The sequence below is a fragment of the Peromyscus leucopus genome, chromosome X, assembly GCF_004664715.2.
Source record: "Peromyscus leucopus breed LL Stock chromosome X, UCI_PerLeu_2.1, whole genome shotgun sequence".
Lineage (NCBI taxonomy): Eukaryota > Metazoa > Chordata > Mammalia > Rodentia > Cricetidae > Peromyscus > Peromyscus leucopus.
In genome coordinates, this window is record NC_051083.1 from 3978809 (window position 1) to 4005036 (window position 26228).

General features: G+C 37.6%; 3 pseudogenes; 2 read left to right on the forward strand and 1 right to left on the reverse strand.

The window, feature by feature from the left end:
- The first annotated feature begins 12414 nt into the window (after nucleotides 1-12414).
- LOC114700705 lies at nucleotides 12415-13481 on the forward strand (annotated as a pseudogene).
- A 3033-nt stretch (nucleotides 13482-16514) lies between these two features.
- On the reverse strand, nucleotides 16515-16624 carry LOC114700717 (annotated as a pseudogene).
- An 8840-nt stretch (nucleotides 16625-25464) lies between these two features.
- Nucleotides 25465-25581, forward strand: LOC114700716 (annotated as a pseudogene).
- Nucleotides 25582-26228: the final 647 nt, after the last annotated feature.

The following is a 26228-nucleotide window of genomic DNA, read 5'->3' on the forward strand; positions in this document are numbered from 1 at the left end:
GTTCTACATATCATCCATGGGTTCCCCTATTCTCCCCCCTACACACCCTCCCCTTACCCCCAGTCTACCCCCCATTCCTACCTCCTCCAGGGCAAATCCTCCCCCGAGGACTGCAATCAACCTGGTAGACTCAGTCCAGGCAGGTCCAGTCCCTTCCTCCCAGACTGAGCCAAGTGTCCCTGCATAAACTCCAGGTTTCAAACAGCCAACTCATGCAATGAGCACAGGACTCGGTCCAACTGCCTAGTTGCCTCCCAAACTGATCAAGCCATTCAACTGTCTCACCTATTCAGAGGGCCTGATCCAGCTGGGGGCCCCTCAGCCTTTGGTTCATAGTTCATGTGTTTCCATTCATTTGGCTATTTTTTTCAATAATTGAGTAGAACCGAAATTTATTATAAGCCACAGTCGTCCTAGGGACCTCCATACTATATATATAGCCTCTGTGGTTCTATGGGCTGTGGTCTGAATGTTCTTTATTTTATATCTAGAATCCACTTATGAGTGAGTACATACCATGATTGTCTTTCTGGGTTTGGGTTACCTCACTCAGGATGATTTTTTTCTAGGTCCATCCATTTGCCTGCAAATTTCATGCTTTCATTGTTTTTCTCTGCTGAGTAGTACTCCATTGTGTATATGTACCACATTTTTTTCATCCATTCTTCTGTTGATGGGCATCTAGGTTGTTTCCAGGTTCTGGCTATTACAAATAGTGCTGCTATGAACATAGCTGAGCATGTATCTTTATGGTATGAATCAGTATATGCCCAAGAGTGGGATGGCTGGGTCTTGAGGTAGTAAGATTCCTAATTTTCTGAGAAACCGCCATACTGATTTCCACAGTGGTTGTACAAGTTTACATTCCCACCAACAGTGGAGGAGTGTTCCCTTTGCTCCACATCCTCTCCAACATTGGCTGTCATTGGTGTATTTGATCGTAGCCATTCTGACAGGTGTAAGGTGGTATCTCAGAGTCATTTTGATTTGCATTTCTCTGATGATTAAGGATGTTGAGCATTTCTTTAAATGTCTTTCAGCCATTTGTAGTTCTTGTTTTGTGAATTCTCTGTTTAGCTCTTTAGCCCATTTTTTAATTGGACTGTTCAGTGCTTTGATGTCTAGTTTCTTGAGTTCTTTATATACTGTGGAGATCAATCCTCTGTCAGATGTGGGGTTGGTAAAGATCTTTTCCCATTCTGTTGGCTGTCTTTTTGTCTTATTGACTGTGTCTTTTGCCCTGCAAAAGCTTCTCAGTTTCGAGAGTCCCATTTATTAATTGTTGTGCTCAGGGTCTGTGCTGTTGGTGTTTTATTTAGGAAAAGGTCTCCGGTGCCAATGCCTTCAAGAGTGCTTCCTACTTTCTTTTCTATTAAGTTTAGTGTAACTGCATTTATGTTCAGGTCTTTGATCCACTTGGACTTGAGTTTTGTGAATGGTGACAGATATGAATCTATTTGTAATCTTTTACATATTGACATCCAGTTATGCCAGCACCATTTGTTGAAGATACTTTCTTTTTTCCATTGTATAGTTTTGGCTCCTTTGTCAAAAACCAGGTATTCATATGTGCATGGATTAATGTCAGGGTCTTCAATTCGATTCCATTGGTCCGTATGTCGGTTTTTATACCAGTACCAAGTTGTTTTTATTACTATAGCTCTATAGTAGAGTTTGAGGTCAGGGATGGTGATTCCTCCAAAGGATGCTTTATCATATAGGATTCTTTTAGCTATCCTGGGTCTTTTGTTTTTCCATATGAAGTTGAGTATTTTTCTTTCCAAGTCTGTGAAGAATTTTGTTGGGATTTTGATGGGGATTGCATTGAATTTGTAGATTGCTTTTGGTAAGATTGCCATTTTTACTATGTTAATCCTACCTATCCATGAGCATGGGAGATCCTTCCATTTTCTGATATCTTCTTCAATTTCTTTCTTTAGAGATTTTAAAGTTCTTATCAAAAAGGTCCTTCACTTGTTTAGTTAGTGTTATCCCAAGGTATTTTATATTATTTGTGGCTATTGTAAAGGGTGGTGTTTCTCTGACTTCTTTCTCAGCCCTTTTATCATTTGTGTATAGGAGGGCTACTGATTTTTTTGAGTTGATCTTGTATCCTGCCACTTTACTGAAGGAGTTTATCAGCTGTAGGAGTTCCCTGGTAGAGTTTTTGGGGTCACTTATGTATACTATCATATCATCTGCAAATAGTGAAAGTTTGACTTCTTCCTTGCCAATTTGTATCCCTTTGATCTCCTTTTGTTGTCTTATTGCTCTAGCTAGAACTTCTAGTACTATATTGAATGAATATGGAGAGAGTGGACAGCCTTGTCTTGTTCCTGAATTTAGTGGTATTGCTTTGAGTTTCTCTCTGTTTAATTTGATGTTTGCTGTTGGCTTGCTATAAATTGTTTTTATTATGTTTAGAAATGTTCCTTGTATTCCTGATCTTTCTAAGACCTTTATCATGAAGGGGTGTTGGATTTTGTCAAAGGCTTTTTCAGCATCTAAGGAGATGATAATGTGGTTTTTTTCTTTCAGTTTGTTTATATGGTGTATTCCATTGACTGATTTTCGTATGTTGAACCATCCTTGCATCCCTGGGATGAATCCTACTTGATCGTGATGGATGATTGTTTTGATGTATTCTTGGATTCGGTTTGCCAATATTTTGTTGAGTATTTTTGCATCACTGTTCATGAGGGAGATTGGTCTGTAGTTCTCTTTCTTTGTTGTGTGTTTGTGTGGTTTGGGTATCAGGGTAATTGTAGCCTCATAAAAAGAGTTTAGTAGTGTTCCTTTTGTGTCTATTGTGTGGAACACTTTGAAGAGGATTGGTATTAGTTCTTCTTGAAAGTCTGGTAGAATTCTGCACTGAAACCATCTGGTCCTGGGCTTTTTTTGGTTGGGAGACTTTTGATGACTGCTTCTATTTCTTTAGGGGTTATTGGTCTATTTAAATGGTTTATCTGGTCTTGATTTAATTTTGGTATGTGGTATTTATCCAGAAAATTGTCCATTTCTTCCTGGTTTTCCATTTTTGTGGAGTACAGGTTTTTGAAGTATGATCTGATGATTCTCTGGATTTCCTCATTGTCTGTTGTTATGTCTCCCTTTTCATTTCTGATTTTGTTAATTTGGGTGCTCTCTCTTTGCCTTTTGGTTAATTTGCCTAGGGGTTTTTCTATCTTGTTGATTTTTTTCAAAGAACCAACTCTTTGTTTCATTGATTTTTTTGTATTGTTCTCTTGTTTTCTATTTCGTTGATTTCAGCCCTCAATTTGGTTATTTCCTGGTGTCTATTTCTCCTGGGTGAGTTTGTTTCTTTTTGTTCTAGAGCTTTCAGTTGTGCTGTTAATTCATTGGTATGGGATTGCTCCATCTTCTTTATGTGTGCATTTAGAGTTATGAATTTTCCTCTTAGCACTGCTTTCATAGTGTCCCATAAGTTTGGGTATGTTGTACTTTCATTTTCATTGAATTCTAGGAAATCTTTAATTTCTTTCTTTATTTCTTCCTTGACCCATTGATGTTTCAGGTGGGCATTATTCAGTTTCCATGAGTTTGTGGGTTTTCTATAATTTTTGTTGTTGTTGAGGCCTAACTTTAAGGCATGGTGGTCTGATAAGATACAGGAGGTTATTCCAATTTTTTTGTATCTGTTGAGATTTGTTTTGTGTCCAAGCAGGTGGTCAATTTTTGAGAAGGTTCCATGGGGTGCTGAGAAGAAGGTATATTCTTTTGTGTTAGGATGGAATGTTCTGTAGATATCTATTAGGTCCATTTGAGTCATAATATCTGTTAGGTCCTTTATTTCTTTGTTAAGTTTCAGTCTGGTAGATCTGTCTTTTGGTGACAGTGGTGTGTTAAAATCTCCCACTACTAATGTGTGGGGTTTGATGTGCATTTTAAACTTTAGTAGTGTTTCTTTTATGAATGTGGGTGCTTTTGTATTTGGAGCATAAATGTTTAAAATCGAGACTTCATCTTGGTGGATTTTTCCCATGATAAATATGTAATGTCCATCCTGATCTCTTTTGATTGATTTTAGTTTGAAGTCTATTTTATTAGATATTAGGATAGCTACACCAGCTTGTTTCTTAGGTCCATTTGCTTGGAAAGCCTTTTCCCAACCCTTTACTCGGAGGTACTGTCTGTCTTTGAAGTTAAGGTGTGTTTCTTGTATGCAGCAGATGGATGGGTTCTGTTTTCTTATCCATTCTGTTAGCCTGTGTCTTTTTATAGGTAAGTTGAGACCATTGTTATTGATGGATATTAATGAACAGTGATTGTTAATTCCTGTTATTTTTTTTTGTGGTTGTGTTGTGTTGTCCTTCTGTGGTGTATGTTGGTGTGGGATTATCTATTGCTTGATTTTTCATGGATGTGTTTAACTTCTTTGGGTTGGATTTTCCCTTCTAGTGCTTTCTGTAGGGCTGGGTTTGTGGACAGGTACTGATTAAATCTGGTTTTATCCTGGAGTATTTTGTTTACTCCACCTATAGTGATTGAGAGTTTTGCTGGGTATAATAGTCTGGGTTGGCATCCGTGGTCTCTTAGTGTCTGCATGAAATTTGTCCATGATCTTCTAGCTTTCATAGTCTCTATTGAGTAGTCTGGTGTTATTCTGATGGGTTTGCCTTTATATGTTACTTGGTCTTTTTCCTTTGGGGCTCTTAATATTTTTTCTTTGTTCTTTGTGTTTAGTGTTTTGATTATTATGTGGCGAGGGGACTTTTTTTTTTTTGATCCAGCCTATTCGGTGTTCTGTAAGCTTCTTGTATCTTCATAGGTATTTCTTTCTTTAGGTTAGGAAAGTTTTCTTCTATGATTTTGTTGAATATATTTTCGGTGCCTTTGAGTTGGTATTCTTCTCCTTCTTCTTTCCCTATTATTCTTAGGTTTGGTCTTTTCATGGAGTCCCAAATTTCCTGGACGTTTTGTGTTATGACTTTTTTGTCTTTAGTGTTTTCTTTGACTGACGAATCTATTTTCTTTATTGTGTCTTCAGTGTCAGAGATTCTCTGTTCCATCTCTTGCAATCGGTTGGTTATGCTTCCCTCAGCATGTTTTCTTTATTGTCTCAAATTCATTTTTCTGATCTTGGAATGTTTCTTCATCTATTTAATTGCTTTTTCTTGACTTGATTTGATTTCTTCCCATTTTTTGTTCGATTTTTCTTCCATTTCTTTAAGGGAGTTTTTTTATTTCCTCTTTAATGGAGTTTTTCATTTCCTCTTTAAGGAAAGTTTTTATTTACTCTTTGAGGGAATGTTTTATTTCTTCTTTAAGGGCCTCTATCATCTTCTTAAAGTCATTTTTAGGGTTGATTTCTTCTGTTTCTTCTGTCTTGGTATGTTCAGGTCTTGCAGGTGTAGAATCACTAAGTTCTGATGTTGCCATATAGGTCTTTATATTGTTGCCTGTATTTTTGCACTGGCGTCTACTCATCTCTTCCTCTGTGCGGTGCATGTGGTGTCTGTGTCTGAGAGTGCCTCTCTTGTTCTAATTTTTAGTCTTGGTTTAGTAGGAGTTCTTGGTTAAATTGGTGCTATTGGGCTATTTCTTCAGGGGCAGCTGATCTCAGTCGGTGAATTATATACTTATGATTCTGGTGATCTGGTTTGGTGGCTGGGTAGTGCCTTCTTCTGTGTTCCCAGGTCACGATTTGTTCCTTCGTCAACTCCTCAGCTGATCTTGTTTCTTCAGACTTCAAACTGTAGGCATCTGAATCCTCTCCCAGATGGGTTTCAGCTGAGCGGGGTAGTCTCACCAACACCTCCAATTAGTTGGGTTTTACAGGATCAGCAGCTGGGCCCTGGGTTGTCCTCAGAGGGAGTGTTCAGATTTGTTCTGGTTCCATCCCACGGAGATAGCTTCTTCCCCAGGTGTTGGGGTTAGGGGCGTCCCTGTTCCATGCTGCGTTTGCTTGTCTCCGTTGCTGGGCCTGTCTACCTCTGCGGTCCACCGCCGGGCCTGTATGTCCCTGTCAGCTGCCACTGGGTCTGTCTGCCTCTGCGGACTGCCGCCAGGCCTATATGTCTCTGCCAGCTGCTGCCGGGCCCATGTGTTTCTGCCGGCTGCCGCCGCGGGCCTACCTACCTCTGCTTGTCACTGCTGCTAGGCCTGTCTACCTCTGTGGGCCTCCACCAGGCCTGTATGTCCCTGTCAGCTGCTGTCGCTGGGCCTGTCTACCTCTGCAGGCCTCTGCCACGGACCTACCTGCATCTGCTTGTCTCCGCCGCCAGGCCTGTCTCACATTTATATTTTTAAGAATGTCAGAACCTTGCTGGATCCTCAGCTGGTCTTGTCTCTTCAGACTGGAGGCCTCTGAGTCCTCATCCAGAATGGGTCTCAGCTGAGTTGCTGCTCAAAAGCCTGAATGCTTAACCAGCCAAATGCTTAACCAGGCAAATGCTCGATCATTTAATTCTGACTGTGCTGTTGATGGCTATGAAGATAGTCCAGTCATTTCTTCTAGTCTGGGTTGTAACCAGTCAGTGAGAAAGAAAAATAGACCAATGAATATGTGTCCTCCAAACTCTGGCATTTTTGGAAACTTACAATTGAAGAGGGACTCCCAGATACAAGGGAATGGGTTGACTCCACTGCATAATGAGTATGTAATAGAATATGCACACACACACACACACACACACACACACACACACACACAAAACCATGTGCTTTGGATGAGGTAAAGGAAATGCTCTAGGAGAGGGAAAGAATGTCTACTAAAGTCCAATCTTTTTTTTTTAATTTAATTTTATTTTTTATTTTATAGCACCATTCAGTTCCACATAATAGCCACAGATTCCCCTGCTCTCCTCTCCGCCCCCTCCCCCTCCCCCCAGCCCACCCCCCTTTCCCACCTCCTCCAGATCAAGGTCTCCCCCGAGGACAGGATCGACCTGATAGACTCAGTCCAGGCAGGTCCAGTCCACCCCTCCCAGACCGAGCCAAGGGTCCCTGCATAAGTCCCAGGATTCAAACAGCCAACTCATGCAACGAGCCCAGGACCAGGCACCACCGCCCAGATGCCTCCCAAACAGATCAAGCCAATTGACTGTCTCACCCATTCAGAGGGCCTGATCCAGTTGGGGGCCCCTCAGCATGTGGTTCATAGTTCATGTGCTTCCATTCATTTGGTTATTTGTCCCTTTGCTTTATCCAACCTTGGCTTCAACAATTCTCGCTCATATAAACCCTCCTCTTTCTCACTAATTAGACTCCCAGCGCTCCACCAGGGGCCCAGCTGTGGATGTCTGCATCCAGATTCCTCAGTCCGTGGATGGGGTTTATGGCACAACTTTCAGGGTGTTTGGCCATCCCATCACCAGAGTAGGTCAGTCCTGGCCGTCTCTCAACCATTGCCAGCAGTCTTTTGCGGGGGTATCTTTGTGGATCTCCATGGGCCTCCCTAGCTCTCTGCTTCCTCCCCTTCTCATGTGGTCTTTATTCATTTAGGGTTTGTTGTTCTTCTTGTTAATCTGTGAAAAAACTTATGGTTTGTAGGATAAAAGGTCTTATGTGTCTTGTCAGGTAGCTCAGCACATATTCTTCTTGGTGATAACCTGAGTTCAGATACCTACACTCAAGATGGGAGGCTCACAATTCTATTATTCCAGATCCAGGGGATCTGATACCTCTTATTTTTTTATGTCACTTATATACATATAGAAGACATTATCTCTCATGCACCAATAGATACAAAAAATAGTGACAAACAACTTGTTTTCAAAAGTGCTTGTGACTTATAAAGCAAGTAGGGAAAGCACTGGGTATACACTGAATCTGTTGAAATTTGTTATCCTGCATTTGGTATGGAAAAGATTTCATTTCCTCACTCTGATGTAGGCTTACCACCAATCATCAGTCATAGGAAACAAAATGTTGTCCAAGTGATCCTAACAATTATCCTTTTATTTGTTATAAGAGAGTGGGATCCTCTTAATAATCAGAACTGTTTCCTACAAAGTTAAAACATCATAAAACTTTATGTAAATATCTCCAACTTTGGTGGAACAGCTCTTACAGCCCTATCCATTTTCTATTATTGGCAAAGGACAGGACTGGAATGCAGAGGGTTAGTGCTGGCTAGTGACTTTTTGTGATTTTGATTAGAATCTTGTCATTCTTGTTTAAGGGACTGTAATATATATTTGTAGGTCTGTCTTTCTGTCTTATTTTGTCAGTGGTGCCATCTATGTTAATTATTTTATTAATTATAATTATATTGTTCATTTTCTGGAAATTAATGGAGATTCACCAATTTTATATTTAGAACATTTGATATGTTATGAGTTCCTTGAGTTTTGTTGCTTTGGAAAGTTTCTGTGGAGACAATTCTAGTTTTTTCTTCTTGATCTGAGATGCTGGCCTCATCCCATTTCCAGGCATATCTCTGTTTTCCAGGTGCTGCTATTTTCATGTTTCTGTTTTTGCTGCTTAAGTGATTGATATGATTAATACATTGGCTTTGCATCTTTAAAACATTCTTGTATATTTTTGTCTCTTTTTCCTAATTAGCCTCAGCTATCAGCATGACATAGCTAGAGTCATCTGAGGTTACATCAATTGAGGGTGTGCCTAGATCAGATTATCTGATTGCTGTTTCTGAGATAGATTGAGGTGGTTATGATTGATGTTTGAAGTGTCTTCCACTGAGTTGTCAACATCTCTAAGCATGTGAGCCAGGTCCAGATAAGAGAGTGAACTGTGCAAGAGACAGTAACAAAGCAAGACAGAAAGCCAGGAAACAATCTTTCTCCGTGTTTTGCCTTTGGGTATTAGTTTGAGTTTTTATACTAAATTCTCACAAGGAGTGAATATGACCTATGGGTATCAACCTGATGCTCCTGTTCATTACCTGAGTTGTGTTTGGTTAGAGAATTTAATCACAGCAACAGAGAAGAAAGTGTGATGAAAAATTGATTCCTCAAATGTGATTTTCTTACTGCAAAGGACTTGAAATTCTTAGGCCTACCCTCAGCATCCTGAATTAAATTGTTTTCTTTTTTTAAAAAAATCTATCTCAAGGCAGCTTTACTCCATTTCCAAGTGCTGTGGTTATATGCCCTTCACTCTTACAAATCATAAAAAAGTTAGTGTTAGGTCAAAAAAGCTATACTTACTGCTTTTCTTAGAGTTAGAAATGAAAGTGATTCAGCCAATGTGAGCTATATAACAGAATCTGCAGAGAATGAGGGTGTTTGTTCATATCCTTTGTGCCATTCACAGAATTGAGATTAGATGATATGTGGGATTTCAATACTCAACAAGTGTGGAATAATGGTAATCAAGTTTGGCTGCTTGTCAGGATTGCAAGAAGAGCTTACTCCAGCTTTCTCAACACCATCTGAGTTACTCTGAATCATAGCAATTAGGAGATGAATCATAGAAAATGGAATTTTAAATAAAAATGAGGTAATGTAGTTATTTGTAATTTGCAGTTCTAGAGAGTTTCACAAAAGGAGGAACTCTCAATATGGGAACATGTGAAATCTCCACACTAGAATGATCATTTGCTAATACATTTTTCTGTGTATTTTAAAGTATGAGGATTTCCCTGTCCCCTGGATATACTAATGGATGGTATTATAATTTGTAGGCATCTTTAGTTGCCAAATTTGTCCTGTGGCAAATGCATCTAGCTAATGTTTAATACTAGATAAGTTTCAAACTGGTGTTAGCAACTGCATGGACCAGTGGATATAGGGAAATTGGGTAAATGTAGCCACTATTGCTTTAGACAAAATTATTTTAATCAATAAAATCTCCCCACTCATGAAGTTGACCTAAGATGGTTCAGTAGTAAACCTGAGTTAGTTCTTGTATGTTTAAAAAACAATCACACAATACAGTATATTTGCATTGACTTTAGGTGACAGCAATTATTTTGTTACTCTTGGTTTATATTGTTTTCTTTATTTAATATTTTTTATAAATTTTACATACCATCCTCAAATGCCACTCTCATCCCTCCTCCCACTACCCCCAGTGTTTTTCCCCAACTGACCCTTCATTCCCGCCTCCAAAAATGTAAGGCCTCCCATGAGGAGTAACTAAAGCTTGGTACAGTCAGGTGAGGCAGTTCCAAGCCTCTCCCCCATTTATCAAGGCTTTGCAAGGTGTACCTCCATAGATAATAAGCTCCAAAAACTCAGCTCATGCACCATGGATAGGCCCCGATCCCCCTGCCTATGGCCCCTTAAGCAGATAAAGCTGCACAACCCTGTCATTTATGCAGAGAGTCTAATCCAGAACCATGCAGGATCCACAGGTATTGGTCTAAAGGTAGTTGTTTCTTCCTCTGTATTCTTTATTACAAGGAGTCCTCATTGAGGCCACCCTTATATGTTCCATGATGTTTCCACAGCACTGTTTCCACATCCCTTTTTGAAAGCTCCCCTATTCTAGTCAGCTCTCCCTGTCTTTTCCACCATCCCTTCCTTATTCATCTGACCCCTCCTGCTCCCATCCCCACTTGCCTCCCATGCACCCACTAAATCTATTCTATTTCCTCTTCTCAGGAAGTTCCACGCATCTTTCCTAGAGCCATTCTTGTTACTTAGCCTCTCTGCATCTATGGATTCTACTGTAATTTACTGTGATTGTACTTTACTTAATTACTAATACCCACTTATAAGTGAGTATATACCATGTTTTATGTGCTTCTGGCTTTCCTTACTCAGAATAATAAAGAACTCAAAAAATTAGAGAATAACAAACTAAGTAATTCAATTATCATTGGGTTCACCTCTAAACAGAATTCTCAATAGAGGAATCTAAACTGGCTGAGAAACACTTGAAGAAATGTTCAGCATGCTTAGCCATCAAAGAAATACTTATCAAATCTACTTTGAGATTTCACCTTACACCTGTCACAGTGGTTAAGATCATTAACACAAGTGACAGATAATGATGGCAATCACCTGGTACAAGGGGATTCATTGCTGTTCCAAGTGCAAACCTATACAGCCACTGTGGAAATCAAAATGCAATCCTAAGAAAATTGGGAATCAGTCTACCTCAACACCCTGCTATAACACTCTTGGGCATATACTTAAAAGGCATTCCTTCCTTCTACCACAAAGACACTTGATCAACTATGTTTATAATGGTTTAATTTGTTATAGCCCCAAAATGTTATGAATGTGAGAGATTGTGTTGATTGATGACTGATATGGGAAGATTCCAACATGTAGGGTGATAATATCCCTAAGAAAAGTGTCCTGGGCTAGAAAAGGGAGCTATCTGAGCATGAGACAGTGACTAGGCAAGAGAGAAAGCCAGGAAACAATCTTTGCCCATGGGTTTTTTCTTCAATTATTAACTTGAGTTTTTATCCTAATCTCCCAAAATAATGGAGTGTGATCTGACACAATCAGATAAATAAAAGCTTTCATTGCCTGAGATGTTTTTGGTTAGAGGATTTAATCATACCAGGATAAAATATTGCCTTTTGAAAGAGTGTGGATGATATCAACCATAGAAAGTTGTACACAGTACTCAATTGGCTGTTCTTTTAGGACCAGGAAGATAGGAATGTTAAGATCAATGGCAGAAAGTGGAGATTGAAATACTATTACTTCAGTTGTAAGTAGATAGACTCCATAAAAAGTTAAGATAAAGTTCATTTATATGATATTTTGGCTCCAAAATATTTTTATTCTCCATATGTCCTGGGTATTTAGCAAAGAAGAATTTTAATAAATGGGGCAATTCCTTACATGGAATATTTAATCTGTTGGATGGTTATTACTGATGACTCATTCTGGTCCAGAGTGAAAAGAAAACAAGTGGGGCAGAAACAAATGAAAATGAAAAGGTAGTTTCAGATGGAAGTCATGTGCTGAAACAGGCAGGAAATTTTAGAGAGTTTATCATCATTATAGAGATGACTTTTGCTATAAAATGGAAGTCTAGCAAAGTGCCCTAAGGTTAAGACACCATCTTGTTAAATCTTCAATTTGTGGAAGAAGTAAGAAAAGTGATTCCTAGTCCCAGGAAGCATCTCCATATAAAACACAATGCACCTGTGGTCTGTGGGGCATTTACCCACCAACCCCACAGCTCCCCAGAGTTTTCTTGACTGCAAGCAGCAGGAATATTAAAAGGATTTCTATTGTGAAGATGAACAGATAGAAAATAAAGGATAGCCTTAAGATGGCATGGAATCTATTCCAATGAGCCCTGACTATCTCTGCCCCAGGGTATTTATAGAAATGCCAAGGGCTACAGCAAAAGACCTTCCCCCCAGCACAACCAAGTGCAGAGAATCTCAGACACCTGTCTGATGCCCATGGTCCTAATCATCTTCTCTATGAGAACCTGATGAGTAAAGCCACAAGGAACCTGAAAATGGGCTCCCACAGGTCCCCCTTTCTTAATATATAAAAATAACAGGCAGGGAAGATGGTGGATGGGAAGGTGGGAGAGGAGAAGCCAGAGAAGCCGCAGCGAGCTGGAGCCGCTGGAGTAATGGAGGGGAAAGTTCCAGTCACAGTGCTGAAAAGCGATCAGCTGATGAAGAAGCTGCAGACCTCCCAACAAAGCCTACAAAGATCTCCAAGTTTGGATTTGCCATAGGTAGTCAGACGACAAAGAAAGCATCAGCCATATCCATCAAACTTGGGTCAAATAAGCCTAAGGAAACAGTTCCAACTCTTGCTCCAAAAACCCTTTCAGTAGCAGCAGCTTTCAGTGAAGATGAAGATAGTGAACCAGAAGAAATGCCTCCAGAAGCAAAGATGAGGATGAAGAATATCGGAAGGGACACACCAACATCGGCTGGACCAAACTCCTTTAATAAAGGAAAGCACGGCTTTTCCAATAATCAGAAGCTGTGGGAGCGAAATATAAAATCTCATCTTGAAAATGTACATGACCAAGACAATTAAATGAAGTGTTTTGAGATTGGGGTGTGGGTGGGAGCAGTTAGAAGGAACAGTCTCCTTTTGTAAAGAATGGTGTAAGACTAGCTTTGGAGCCGGTTTTTCTTTTCTTTTTTTCTTTTTCTTTTTTTTTTTTTTAAGATTGAGTGGTACACTAATAAATGAGAGTTTGAAATTAGAGGTAATTTATGTTTTATATACAGATTTCAAGACATTTGCTAATTTTGTAGTTTCATGTGATTAGTTTCCAAAGGTTATAATAAAGAAATCAGAAGTGGTACCTTTCTAAGAATTGCATATTTTTTAGACACAACTATTAGCACATTAAGAGGGAAGCCAAAAGTTATTGTCTACTTAAACTGAGCAGTTCCTCTCCTGACTCCACTCCCTCATTACCTGGACTGGCTGGCTCCCAGGAGCAGCCTCGTAGATAGCATTGGATTGAGAAGACGATGTTTCTGGACTCCTGAAGTAAATTTAGATAAAATTAAAATAAACCATTTCCTATGGGCATTTCATTGTTCGGAGTTATCATATACTAGTATTGCATTGCTATCAGTGGGTACGGATGCTTTGCTCTTTAAAAAACTATTTTTTTTTTGTCAAAAATTCTTATGTTGCCGGGCAGTGGTGGCGCACGCCTTTAATCCCAGCACTTGGGAGGCAGAGCCAGGAGGATCTCTGTGAGTTCGAGGCCAGCCTGGGCTACCAAGTGAGTTCCAGGAAAGGCGCAAAGCTACACAGAGAAACCCTGTCTCGAAAAAAAAAAAAAAAAAAAGAAAAGAAAAAAAAAGAAAAAGAAAAGAAAAAAAATTCTTATGTGAAATATTAAAAATAGCCCACTTGACTTTAATGGAGGTTGTCTCCGTTCAGGAGTCTTCAAAGAACACTATTTGCTACCAAAGTAAATCAGTATTTTGAATGTGCTTCTCTTGGTTTTTATTCTAGTTCCTATATGCATTTCCACCAGAACTTGAGGCGAATCGTAAGGAAGCTGTTTCTTTTAAAATAAAAACCCCACCAAAAACATCAGTGTACATACTGCTTTAAGTATTTAAAAGGTTAAATACCAAAAAAGGAAAAAGAAAAAGTTATAACATTGTATGAAGACAGATAAGGCAATGCACTTTCTGTGACTTTTGAAGCATTTGAGTTACTAACTTATTAGATCCAATTTGAATTGAACTCAGAAGATTGATTTGTACAACTCCATGGCTTATTTTAAGTATACACTTGCTGACCAGTGATTTCAAAAGCACACTTTAATGACTGAAAGAGGACAGAAAATGCTTCTTCAGACACATTTTCATTAGGAAGTCTCTCACCACATCTACTCTTAGATTTGTGTATTGCAGGGTGTTTGTTTTGTATTTTTGTGTTGTATATGGACTTTTTAAATGTGACAGTTAATGCATCTTTAATAGTCACAGACAAAATAAATGGAAAGATTTCATTGAAAATTACAATGTTAAATTGGGAGGCAGCTTCAGTGAGTTTCATTGGTGGTAATTATTCACTAGGCATTTTTTAATGTAATAACTTCCAAGAAGCAGCCTGTGGATATTCCTAGCACTTTGTTCACTACATTTAAGTTTACTTAATAAGCCCCAAGGAAAACAATGGAAATGTACATAGCACTGTTAGTTCTTACATGATTTAAGTATATCAAGATACATAAATTTAACTTTTATGTAGGCAAACTGTTCATTTGTCCATTTTACTGTTTGTTGAAATAAAATCTCTCTGACATATTCTTTACTTGACTCAAATGACATATTAACCTGAGGTCAAGATGAGGAGAGAGAGACGACTGAGCTGAATGTCTTTGCTAAAATTATAATAAATTTTGTCAAACTTAGAAAAAATAAAATAAAAATAACTCATTTATAGCTCACAGAGCAATCTCCATAGCTGTTATACCTCCCTGTATGGGAGTAGTGGATGATAAAAATTGCATTTTCTTTTTTGGATTAGATCCAAGGTGACTACAGCAGTCTTAGCTGCAGCAAGCCCTTTCTAAACCAAAAACTCTTATTGTAATTGCAAACTTAAAGAATCCCCCTTAGTTTCATCATTACTGTTAACAGGTCAACAAATATTGCTATAAATAGTCACATTTCTCCCAATCTTACAACTCAAAGCAAACTCTTAACAGAATCATTTGAATCAATGTATATGGTGCTATATATAGTTCATAATTTTCTCAGTTTTACAACTTTAACTCTTAATAGAAACATTTGAATTTTCTTGCTAACAGAACATAGCAAAAACTTCTGATGTATTCACATCAAACTTAAATATTTCCTTAACTCCACAAATCCAGGGTGCATAAATATCAATAGGTTAAACATAATTTCTGCAAATATAATTCAACTTTAATTCACTTATAATTACTTTTCTTTATACTTTTTTAAACAACCTCAAACCTAGTTAGAAGAAAACCCAAACATTCACAATTCCACAAGCCCACATTTAAAAGCAATATTCTCAATCTAACCATTAACACTTCTTTGAAAACAGCAAAACATCCAAGAGCAGTTTCTTTATAAAACTCTTTACACTTTAAAAATAGTCTCTTAGTATACCCCATTTGCATTTCTAACAAAACATACCATTAATCCATTCAAACAATTTTTTAATTAAATAGACTAAGGAATATTAACTCTCCCTTTTCTTTATAATTTTTAAGCAAAATCTCAAGCCTAGTTATAAAAGCCAAACTTTTCCATTTAAACAGTACCCTTTGTAACACAAAACCAGTTCCATAAGTAATTCTATTTTTACATGAACTGTTCCATAAAACAATTCCATTTTTAACACAGGACAATTTATGAATCACCAGCATATGAGCATACTGCATCTTGAGTCTAGGTAGAAACAATAAATTTCTTCATTTAAACAGTTTCATTTTTAACACACCAAATTCCAGAAAACAGTTCCTATGTCATTACCATAAGTAAATTCAAAATTGTTCCATTGCAATGAAATCACTATTGTTCATTTCATCTCTTAAGTCCCAAAATTCAAATAACAAATTCTGGTACAAGCCTTCCAAATATGAAGAAATTCATAACAAAAATCTTTTTGCAGTTTTATCTCATTTTTTTAAGTTCAAAAATTTCAAAAAAGTAAATTCTGATATGAAACTTCAACTTCCAAATATGAAGTAACATTTTACAACCAAAACATTTTGCAGTTAACAATTTTAATTCAAACAAGCATCTCTACAACTTTCATTCTCAAGCCAGATACCTTCTAAGTTATAGTAATATTTTAAACTGCACTGTTTTTGCTGTTAGCTCAGGTTTTTCTGTGTTGTGTTGATTTTTCACAGATCTCAACTGCGGCTGCTTGTGCTGGTTCTGGCATCCACCATTCTTACCTTCTTGGCAGCTTCTGGAGCTTTTGAAACCATTCAGAGGGCCTACTTTGCAGTCTACTAGGACACTAACTTCTGTGTCTCAGGTTCAAGCATAGACTTACACTCAATATTTATACTTTTTACAAACTCACATAACATTAACATCTACTTATTTATACTTCTTAAGAAAACTATAGAACTACTTTAACAATTATATTTCTTATTTACTTCTTATATTCATTCTATCTTAAGACTACCTTAGATACTTCTTGCAAGCTTATATTCTTTACTGTATGTGTGTTGTTAGGTCCAAGGGCCTCTTCCATCCTTGTCAAGGGGAGTGCTAACCTTCTCTCCTTTCATACAACACACAAGCTGATATTCTTAAAGGAACTCTGGTGATCTACTTTACAAACTTATAGAGGGCTACCAATAGCATATATCAAACTTAGCAAACACCTAAAAATTTTTTAACACAAACAAATTTCTGTCTTAACAAGACAGAATGATTTCTACAAACTTACATATCTTATTTTCATCTTTTTCTACTTCTTACTCTTAACTATCACTATCTTTATTAGATTCTCTTAACTAGACAGCAAGTATGCAAATCATTTCTAAAGTTCATAGTTTATTCTAAAAGTTCTTGAGAAATAAGAGTTTAATGCTTTACTGGATCTCTTTACTCTGGGATTTAGTGACTTCTGTTACTATGTATTTGAGATATTTTATCACAACTCTATTAATAGCTATGTCAGTTTACAGAAAACCCCAAAAGGAAGAGAAAAGAAAAACCTTGTAAGGAATATTCTGTTTCTGAATTGCTTAGCTAATCATTCCATAACAGTCAATTTCCCAACAGGAGAAGATAGTTGTCTAAATTGGAGTGGGGTTCCAGACCTGCAGGTTTTAGTAGGTCTGAAAACATTGCTGAAACATTCACAATTGTCTCAAACTCCTCAGCAGTCTGGAAGCCTCTTTATACTCCTACTATCCCCAGACTGCGGGATGGAAACTTAATATCAAAAAAATTGATTTAGTTGTTTTCTACACTCATTCTCTGATAAAATTTTCCCCTTCTCAATTTTTTAAAGCTGTATTTGCCATGAGTTCTTTAACAATGGTGATGTTTCTGATAGATTTTTATTAGACCAAAACATTTTCGCCAAAACTGCTAGTATTCAAAAAGAGTCAAGAACATAGGTGTTCTTTCCTAAAATATATCCATCATTAGATTACTCTGAGAAAAAGCATTTTCAGGATTTAGTGTTTCAGTTCATTAGCTTTAACCTCTGATGTTATTATCAGCTGTGATATTTAGCATTGATTTCTTATAAGAAACTTTCAGGTGAAGCAACTCTATTTTGTAAGATGACTGTTATGCCAAAATCACCCCCAGAGAGATCACCAAAGACCAAGGATATCCAGAATGCAATAGCAAGGTTTATTGTAGTTTCACCGTACAAGCTGGCAGGGAACTCATCCCAAGCACTCACTCATTGAGCAAGGCAGGGAGGAGTTCCTCTTTATTTGTGATGCTAGCTTTTTAAAGGCAAAAACCATGAGTCCCTATACGTTGTGGGGGAGGTAGGATGGGTACAATTCTAATTGGCTAAATCTTCCTGGGCCTTCATGTTATCTTATTTTAATGTGTCTGTTTGCTCTCTTAGAACTTTTACAGCTTGTCTCGGGATTTGAGATGTGCCATCACTGGTATTGGCACATCCCTTGGTTAATCAGTCACCACCAAATGGCCTGGCTTTTGTCTGGCATTTGGGACACTCTTTTGTTAATTACTTGCTACCAGATGGCTCTTCCTGACTTTGTACTTTTAAGTTCCTGAGACTGGCACCATCATTTCTGGGAACTTGAAACTGGCCTGGGTCTATCTATATTAAGATATCTTTGTCTAAGCCTCCTTCTTCATCTTAAAGAATAGAGTGAGGGTCTCACAACAGCTAGATTTTCTGAAGCTTGTTTCTCATGTATAAAGCAGTCATTTCTTTTTGAATGCCTGTTTCTTTGTCTCCTTATTAGATTTGCAAAGTAATCATTCATTGCAGGTTGTTCAAGAAAAAGAACTTTTTAAATCTCCCTGAAGTTTCTTCATGTCTAAAACAATGCTTTCCCTTGTTTTAAGGATTTTAAAGTGGCTTGTTGGCAAATGGTTTCTAATTATAGGCTGTCCCTTTACCACAATTTATCACTTCAGAATGAAAGTGAAATTCCCGTTGAACTATAAAGCAAAAATATTTTGCACAGCTCTTAGGGAAAATAAGGTATTTTCCACAAAGGTGCCCAAAATGGAGAATCCCCAAGTTCTGTATCCTTTCAATTTTTCATTGGAACTAACATTCAACAAACTCTGAGATGATTTTCCTCCTTCTTATTCTTTTAAAAGCTGTATTTTAAGTTTACTATGAACATATTTTCGAGCTGACAGAAGTCTTTCAGGGCAATTTCACCATCTTTAGTGGATGAACTACCTTTCCCAGAATGCATTTCTCTTATATCAGTTCGCTGTTTCAAGCTAGCTTATGGACTTTATTTCCCACAGTTCTTTTCGGGTCTGAAAGTCAACTTTTGGTTCTCTTTTACTAAGCTTATTTTCTAATTCTTTCCCAGGAGGTTTGAACCAAGTGTTTTGCCTTTGCAATGGGAGATTTGAACAAGCATTTTAGATTTTCAGCTATGGGACATTAGGAAATTTCTGTTCTGAGCTGGCTTCAACAGGTATCTCTCTCCATCACACACCAAGTACTCTCCCAAGTGTTTTCCTCAGGGTACTCTGACCCACTGTCTTTTACTATCTTGAAGAGACAGAGCTTAGAAGAGGTTTTTAGGAACTTGTCCCTACCTCCTGCTTTGCAGGGAGGGTTTTTAAAGTTTGAAACACAGAACTTAGAGAGTTTTGCTGTCTTAAGATGTATGTTGTGTGGCCGGGCGGTGGTGGCGCACGCCTTTAATCCCAGCACTCGGGAGGCAGAGGCAGGCGGATCTCTGTGAGTTCGAGGCCAGCCTGGGCTACCAAGTGAGCTCCAGGAAAGGCGCAAAACTACGCAGAGAAACCCTGTCTCGAAAAACCAAAAAAAAAAAAAAAAAAAAAAAAAAAAAAAGATGTATGTTGTTGCCGGGCGGTGGTGGCTCACGCCTTTAATCCCAGCACTTGGGAGGCAGAGCCAGGCGGATCTCGGTGAGTTCGAGGCCAGCCTGGGCTACCAAGTGAGTCCCAGGAAAGGCACAAAGCTACACAGAGAAACCCTGTCTCGAAAAACCAAAAAAAAAAAAAAAAAAGATGTATGTTGTTTTCCCTTAGAGCTAATTACAGGTGGTTCCCATACTAACATCTTCAGGTGATTCCAATTCTAATTTTTGTCCTTATGAGAAATTTAAAGGCTTTAGTTTTTCAGTTTTTTAAGAGAACTTTTAGTTTGAAAGAGAAAGATCAAGCCTTTTTTAGAGATATTTTCCCCCCAAATTTTCCAAGAAAAGCTTATAGTTTAAGAGAAAGATTTTTTTCCCTAAAAGAGAAAGAACAACATTTCCCCAAACTTCTGAAATTTAAACTTTTTGGCTTTTCACACCCACATTTTTGACTCAGGGAGAAATCACTTTCTCCTGACCCTTGGACTTAGTACTTCAGCTGTTCCAATAGCAAAAGCTTCCATGGGAAACTTTTTCTTCTCCATAAGCTCAAAGAAGAGCTTTTTTACTACCCATAAAGTTCAAAGAAAGATTTTTCCTCCAGTTTGCATTCATAGTCCCCAAAGTTAGAAAACTGAAGTTTTTTTCTGTCTAGTTGCTTTTAGTTATCTTAATTTTTTTCTACATGATCTTACATTTCTAAGTTTTCCAACACTAAATTACTATACTATGTCCTATACTTACTTTTCACTGAAAGAAATTGAGAAAGGGATAGAAGATAGAAAATTTTGACAGAAGAGAATTTTGCGCTGCAGCATCGGACATCCTTCCAGTCTGTTTTTCCTTTTCTCCCAAGGATAAAACCCCTGCTTCTCAATAATATATATATTCCATAACACCAGACACACCTCCTTTCAACTGGCAGGCTGACTCACACTTTCGCAAAAAAACTCTGTAATAAAACTATTATTTTCCTTTATTTTTAGTCCCTATTACGTTGTCTTTAGCCCTTGTTCATTTGTCTTTAGTCCCCCTTTTTGTCTTTAGTCCTTTTTCTTTAGTCCTTGTTCATTTGTCTTTAGTCTCCCCTTTTTGTCTTTAGTCCTTTTTTTTTTCTTTAGTCCTTGTTCATTTGTTTTTAGTCTCCCCTTTTTGTCTTTAGTCCTTTTTTTTTCTTTAGTCCCTGTTCATTTGTCTTTAGTCTCCCCTTTTTGTCTTTAGTCCTTTTTTTTTCTTTAGTCCCTGTTTGTGTTCTGAGGGGTGTTTACCCACCAACCCCACAGTTCCACAGAGTTTTCTTGAGTGCGAGCAGTTGGAAATATTAGATAGAAGGATTTAGAGTGTGGAGATAAAAAGATAGAAAATAAAGGATAGCCTCAAGAGGGCATGGAACCTATTTCAACCAGGCTGATTGTCTCTGCCCCAGGGTATTCATAGACACTAAGGGGTGCAGCAAAAACCTCCCCCCAGCACAGCCAAGTGCAGAGAATCTTAGATACCTCCACTCAGACCCATGGTCCTGATCATCCTGTCTATGAGGACCTGCTGGGTAAAGCCACGAGGAACCTGAAAACTGGCTCCCACAGTTTATGCCTTGGTTCTTGATTTAGATCTGCCTATGTAAACAGTTCTAGTTCACTCACAGACCCACTCAGGCCTTATGTTATTCACCATAAATGCTTCCAATGACTAAATCTGTTAATTTTTTCCTAAAAAATTTGCTTTGTATTTTCATGACATGATTTTTTAAACATTTTTTGTAATGCAGTATGTAGAATTAAGTACACAATATCAGTATAAAATGTATATCCGACATACCAAAGAAGCAAAAATTCAGCACAATTTTTGTGTTTTTTTATAATTGAGAAAAATTGGGGACAAATTGAAGGTTCAAAACAATCTATGTTATATTCTGTAAAGTCTCAAATATTAGCAAAACAAAAAATAAAAGTTATAGCAGTATCAGATCACTACCCTGTACTATAAAATTATACAGAAAAATGTGCAGTGACTTTTACTTGATATAGTTATCCATAAAATTATTCTGGTATAAGTCTTCACATTTTAAATTAATATTTCTTTCATATCTTCTCTAATTAATCCAATGTCATTTTAATACATGATTATTGTATAATTCTGTTTAATACATTGCTGTATATGTAGATTGTTTTCCAAAGAACTTTTTGTGAGCATAAATTTTATTTCTTAGTAAAATGTTTTTAAAATCATACTAAGTATAGGGCTTTCTGATGTCACTCATCTGACATGGAGTAAGGTTTGAACATTTGCTAAAAGTTTCCTTCCACTCATCACAAGAAAAATATACAGAAGGTCGCTGGTCCTTTGCCCATGACTCATGTGTTCAAGACCAATAAAGACCCATTGAATGCAGAACCCTTTTAGTGAATGAGTACCGGGGCAATAATTATCATTTGAGTTTGTTTCTTTCATGAATTTTCTGACATGTTCTAAGTTTTGAGCCTCTTGTAAAGAATTTTTTTTAAAAAATCCGTACATTTTTAAGTTTTTCCCATTAGATATACTCTGTTAGTCTAGAATATCTGAGGACTCCAGCACACTTGCTACATTCTTAATATTGTAAGGGTTCTCTCTAGTATGTATTTTATGATGTTCTTGTGGTGGTATTGTGTTCCCCAAAATATTGTGCATCCTAACAAACTTATCTGTGGTCAGAGAACAGGACAGCCACAATATTAAACATAGAGGATAGGAAGTGGTAGCACACACCTTTAATCCTAGCATTTCAGATGCAGAGATCTACCTGGATCTTTGTGTGTTCATGGATACAGCCAAGCATGGTGACTAATGCCTTTAATACCAGAAAGTAGCCTTTAATCCCAGTTAGTGATGGCAGAAAGCAGAAAAGTATATAAGGCATGAGGATGAGAAACTAGAAGCTTTTAGCTGGTTAAGCTTTCAGGCTTTCGAAAAGCAGTTCGGCTGAGATCCATTCTGGATGAGGACTCAGAGGCTTCCAGTCTGAGGAAACAGAATCATCTGAGAAGTTGGCCAGGTGAAGTAGCTGTGGCTTGTTCTGCTTCTCTGATCTTCCAGCATTCATCCCAATACCTGGCTCAGGTTTGAACTTATTAATAAGAACTTTTTAAGATTACTGCTACATGTTCTTCCAGATTTAAGAACCCAGATAAAGTTTTCCCATATGCTTTGTATTTGTAACCTTTCTCTAATAGATATAGTTTTAGTGAGTTTTTACAGAGATGATACATTGGAAAAGTCCATAACTCATAACACATTCATTACAATTTTAAGGATTTTGCATTCAATGGGTCTTTGTTGGCCTTGAACGCATGAGTCATGGGCAAAGGACCAGCCACCATCTATATATTTTTAACTTTCTTCTCCATTATGGATTCTTTGATGAATTTGAAGTGTTGAGACCCTGGTAAAGGATTTGCCACATTCTTTTCATCTGTAAAGTTTCTCTTTTATGTGGACTCTGTGATGTCTTTGTAGATGTGAGTTCTGCCTAAAGGGCTTTCCACATTTGTAAGGTTTCTCTCTAGTTTTATTCTTTGATGAACTTTAAGTGTGGAGACAGCAGTTAATGATGTACCACATATAACACATTTGTAAGGTTTATCTCCAGTGTGGATCCTCTGATGAGCTTGAAAATTTGATGCCTTGTTAAATGATTTGCCACATTCTTTACATCTGTAAGTTTTCTCTCCACTATGTATTATTTTATGAACTTTAAGTGTTGAGCTATCAGAAAAGGACTTTCCACAATCTGGACACTTGACAAGTTTTTCTCCAGTGTGTATTTGATGAATTTTAAGTATTGAGCCTTTAGTAAAGAACTTTCCACATACATTACAATTGTTGGGTTTATCTCCAGTTTATATTCTTTTATGCCCTTTAAGCATTGAGCTATGAATAAATGGCTTTCCACAATCTGAATGTTTGTAAGGTTTTTCTGCACTGCATATTCTTTGATGAATTTTTTGTGATGAGCCTCTGGTAAGGGGCTTTCCTCATTCTTTACATTTGTAAAGTTTTTCCCCAGTGTGTATTCTTTGATGGACATTAAGATTTGAGGCTATAATAAATGAATTAAATATGTTTATGAAAAATTAATGTAATTCGTGGAATGCTTGGCCTTCATAAGGTCATGTATCATGCAAACTTGGACAACAATCTTGGCAAAACATTGAAGTGCTCTCCCACTTGCCATGTGCACTAGGATCATGTCTATTGAATTCCCTGCTATGTTTTTTGTCTTCTTACACAACCATAATCTAAGAAATCACAGTTTTTCTTATTGACCCTTCTCCTTCTGTGAACATCCTTGTCTTTCCTTTTCCCTTAACAGGGTAACCTGGATTGCACCCCAACTAATTCCCTACCACAAAAACTGCATACCCCCATCATTTCTCAAGGCACACATTATATCCTACTAAATCATGTTTGCCATCCACTCTGCATTATTACTATCCCACAAAGAGTGAGCTAGTAGGTCCTTCCAGCATATACTCTGACCCACACCAAATGTAAAAGTAACTTATAATCACCTGACTCTGGGTTATTACTTGCACATATGATCAAAAGAGAAACTACAACCTGTCCTGATCATACTTACAAACACAATGAAGAGCCCTGGCATTCTTCTATCCCTAGGAAGGGAGCACAGAATACTTCCTAGTTCTAATTCATACAAATGATCAGAACTACTGATCCCAGTCTGGTAGCATACATTTTATATTTCTCCTCAGACTTATCAATCCACAATATCCCCTCATCCACATTCCCTCACCAATCCATGGTTCTAGCCTGTATTCTACCATATGTGCCCATATCAAGACTGATAATCTCTGTCCAGAATACTCCTACATTCACCCTTCAAATGGGATGCACATCCTGTAAGTCTGCCAAGCCCGTGTGCCTACTTGACACCCCATCACCAATGGTATATGTAGCCTTCACACATAAGCTTTCCTGTTGTTACTGTGGCCTGTTAAGTCTTCTTTGTGCACAGGATACACAGAAATTACAAAATAGTTCACAGGACCAATTTTGATCAAAAGAACATGAACACTATAAATGCTAGTTTGAATAACAATGTTCTTAAAGGTCATATACTTGACAACTTTCTTTTTATGTAGCCACATTATTGTACTCATAGTATGTGCTTAATGCATAAAATGTGGAACTAAGTTAGGACCTTGAAATGGAAGAACTACACACTATGTTTGGTTTCCTTTCTGGTGCTTGCTTGAAATTTGACATTTGAATGTTATCTGTTATTTCTGCCATGTTTGCTGCATCATGACTTTATTCTATGGCATAATGGAGTCTTTTTTTTTTTTTAACTGAAAAAAAAATCCATTTTATTGAGAAATTCCTGGCAAGAACTGACATGACAATATGTATTTCACTGATACAGTAAGAAAACGTCAACAAGTAACCAACTTCACACTCTGAACACGGCATGGATACAAGTCCCAGGCAGCAGCAGAAGAGCCATAACCCACAGATTCAGACAGTACAGATTGTCTGTTTACAGGAAACCCAGCGCAGCTGAAGACCTTCCCACTTGAGTCTGCCTTTGTTAGCAACTCCTGTTGTTGGTAAGTTACAAACTGGCTACCAACTGGCACTGGACACCTGGCCAGCTGGGAAAGGGCCACCGATGCTAGCCCACACATGCTTAACTGTTTCTGTCCTCAGCATGGATGTGGCTATTGCCTGGCTTTCTAACCAGTCTTGGGGTAAAAGCAACCAGGTTAACAACATAGCAATATTTGACAATTTTAGGCTTAATATTCAGCGGGGAGTACAATATATTTAAAATAAGGAAACATTGATTTTTTTTCCCAATGTTAAAAACCCTCCAAATAACCATCCTTTTAGCTTCTACCCATGTTGACATCAGGCTTGAGCTCTCTCATTAACCACATTAATCAACATGCCTTCCTTTTCCATGTGCCTTTAACCAACTAGGTTTTTAGTGGGGAGGAACTGCCATGCTTCTATTTTATTTAATGCTTTGGATCTGAGCTCTGATTAATGACTTTCCATCTTTCATTGGACCATGAAGACCACCCTGAACGCGCCCGATCTAGTCTGATCTCGGAAGCTAAGCAGGGTCGGGCCTGGTTAGTACTTGGATGGGAGACCGCCCGGGAATACCGGGTGCTGTAGGCTTTTTTTTTTGCCATAATGGAGTCTTATTCTCATGGTACCTTAAGCCCAATGAAACCCTTACTTTTTCAAATATCCATGGTAAATGTGGTTAATCTCAGCAGTAGAAAATTACACATAGAATACAAAAGGTAAAGACAGCATTTAATCCTCACCAAGTCTACTAGTCTCAGAGTATTTTTCAATCAGTAATAATTATGATACAGAAAATATAAGAACTATCAGAAACATTATGAAAGTAGTCAAAGTGCTTAAATTAGACACAAAGAAAAAGTCCTATAAAATTAGTGAGGAAAACCTTAAACACCTGAGACCACAGAGACATAAGGGCAAATTAAATGTCAGTCCAGTCTTAAAAAATAAATTTTAAAAAATTATAGAATTATTGATGAGAACTCAGTCTGAAATGAAGTTGGGGCAGGAAACTAATTAGAAAAGTCAATGTAAAGCTTCATAAGTAGGACAGAAAAGTAGTAAACAGAATATAAAAACTAAGTTAAATAAGTAGAGGAATTCAACTACAGGTCAGAAATATGTGTATATATTTGAATTTATCACAGGAAAGCAATACACAGGTAATGCTGTATACCAGAGGAATGTGGAAGACCCCCTAAAATAGACACCATAATTAAACACAAGACAAATCTCAG